Genomic DNA, 2,962 nt, shown 5'->3' with positions numbered 1-2,962 from the left:
AGAGAGAGAGGGGGGGGGGAGAGAGAAGGGTATCTGTTAATTTTTCAATTTTTTTATTCTGTGGGACCCCTTCTAATTTTTTAGTCCGTAAAAAAGGAAAATGTTGGTCCTAAGTAAAAATAGATACGATGAATCTAAGGTTCCCGCATTGACTTCGACAATTCCTATTTAAAATACATGCGGGAACCCTTAGACTCATCGTATTTTTTTTTACTTAGGACCAAAATCTTTCTTTTTTTGCCAACTAAAAAGTTAGAAGGGGTTCCATAGAATTTTTAAAAAATTGAAAAATAAACGGACACCCTAATATACAATTAAAAAGTATGTAAACTTTGAAATAAAATTATTTGTGCATTTTTTCAATTAATTATAGGAATGTATCTAGTATAACAGAACTACATTTCGACATGAGAGAGAATTTAACTGTAATTATAGTATATAATAATAATAACTGTTATGCATTTCAATGTACATTTATTGCTATTTGCGTTAAATTTTATTTAAGTAACAACGGACAATATTTTCAGGCGGAGACAAGCATAAATTTATCGGACATATATGATAATGTTGACAATGTTTCCATTTACGACAGTACATCGGAATGTAATGATATACTTTTGAAAATGCATTTATGTGCTTGTAAAAATGCAACATGTGCAGAAGCAATACTGATGTGCTTGAAACTAGGGATACGACACTCATTAGACTGCGACTGGTGTACCATTACGGATTGTTTGAATATGATTAATATTTTAAGTCAATGTAAGGTTGTTTCAAGTACGAAGTTTAAATGATTTAATATGTTTAATGATGACAGTACGAATCTAAAGTATCATTTGTATTGCAAAAAATGCAAGAGATATATTGGTGAGTTTTCAAATACATGTGTTGATTATGAATGTGTTTGTGGAGAAAAAGTTGGTAAACTGGAAAGAAAATCATATTTTGTCATACTTGATTTAAAAATGCCATTGAGAAATCTTTTAAAAAATCCACATATTATTGAAGTTTTGCAATACAGATTTTATAGAGAAAAGAACGTAAATGCTTTAGAAGATATATATGACGGATCCATGTATAAAGAAATGTTTCAATTAAGTGGAGAACAACAGAATTTTTGGAATTTATCATATATGTTCAATTTACGAGTAGATGGATATCAAGCTGCAAATTCCAGCAAAAAAACAATTTGGCCTATTTATATAATAATAAATGAATTACCTCCACATTTACGATTTAGAAATATGCTTCTTGTTGGATTATGGGCTGATAACTACGAACCACATATGAATATCTTTCTGCAGCCATTTATTAAATTAGCTAACGAGTTATCAACTGTTGGATTAATACTGCGATTACCAAGCAATGGCGTAACAAACGTTAAACTTTTTCCCATATGTTGTTGCGTCGATTCCGTTGCTAGAGCAGCAATATTAAATATGAAGCAATTTAATGGTCGTTACGGATGCACTTTTTGTGAACACCCAACAGAACGTGTTAATAATCAGCAAAAGTATCCAATGCTAAATTTCACTCCATGCAATAGGACAGACACATCGATAAATAAAACATGATAGATGCACACACAATGAATATAAACAGAACAAAAGTACAAGATATTAAAGGAGTATGGGGTCCATCGTCTCTTATGAACTTGAAATATTTTGATCTAGCAAAAGGTATGATTATATGCATAGCATTTTGTTGGGTGTTATAAGACAATATATTGAAATTCTTTTATCACCGCAAAATAAGAATGAACAATTTTACGTAGGAACGCCAGCTCATTTAGATATTATAGACAATAATATAATAAAAATAAAAATACCTATGTTAATTACACGGTATCCTAGGAGTATAAGAGGAAGGAATTTATGGAAAGCATCTGAATGGCGAAATTGGTTAAATTCGTATTGTTTAATTTGTCTACAACCGATACTACCTTCAAAATATGTAAAACATTTAGCTTTTAGTTGTGGCTGTTAATATATGCTTACAAAAATCCATAACATTACAAATGATTGAAAGTGCACAAAAATTATTTGTAAAGTTTGTAAAATTATTTCAGAAATATTTTGGTAAAGCCGAAATGACTTATAACGTTCATCTTCTTTTACATATAACCTCTTCTATAAGAAATTGGGGTCCATTATGGACACATAATGCTTTCCCATTCGAGAACGAAAACAGATTACTATTAAAATTAAAGAAGAGTCCCAAAGACATAGCTGTACAAATTTCCAAAAGATTTATTCTTTATAAATTGATTTCAAATTTTTCAGTATATGAAATGTCACAAAATGTTAAGAATTTTTGTAACACGGCTATAGAAAATAAAGTCAACTTTTATTGTAAGATTAATAATTGTACACTCCTTGGACGCGGAAAAGAATATATTTTAACACCTGAGGAAAAAAATTGTTTAGGGTGTAACGATACGTCAACTCTTCCCGGTACCGAGTTCCGGACAGGACTCCGGCGGGTTTTATCTATTACGGGAATAAATACGGAAATTAGTCGGACGCGCGGTTCCGACTAACGGTTGGAAGAGTTGGCGTTCTTTCGGTCGGTGTTGACGTGCTGTGTGTCGGTCAAAGAAGTGAATCCTCCGTTCCTCTTATTTGCCGAATATGCTCAGCTCCAGGGCCGTCGAGAGGAAAGGAGGAAAAGATATTAATTTACTAATGAGGTAGATCGCTTGGGAGGGATCGGAAATAAGTCGGACAGGTGTTTTACGGTTAAACAATAGGAACAAGGTTTATTCATGGATATAATACACGAGATCGAGGATATTACAATCGGTCCGCCCTGTGTTCAAATATAAAGGAAAAGAAAAAGGATTAGTGGGTACAATGAGTCCGCCCTGTGATTAAATATAAAAGAAGAGGATTATGATTACGGATTGGCTTCGACGGATTATATTACAACGTATCGCAACACTGGATCGGAACGGAATACAGGA

General features: G+C 32.6%; 1 pseudogene; it reads left to right on the top strand.

The window, feature by feature from the left end:
* Positions 1–965: 965 nt before the first annotated feature.
* LOC105565346 lies at positions 966–1,844 on the top strand (annotated as a pseudogene).
* Positions 1,845–2,962: the final 1,118 nt, after the last annotated feature.

This window comes from Vollenhovia emeryi, unplaced genomic scaffold, assembly GCF_000949405.1.
Source record: "Vollenhovia emeryi isolate VEMERY1.0 unplaced genomic scaffold, V.emery_V1.0 DF943589.1, whole genome shotgun sequence".
In the NCBI taxonomy this organism is placed as follows: Eukaryota; Metazoa; Arthropoda; class Insecta; order Hymenoptera; family Formicidae; genus Vollenhovia; species Vollenhovia emeryi.
The sequence above is the reverse complement of the archived record's forward strand: the minus strand, read 5'-3'. Positions and strand labels throughout refer to the sequence as shown.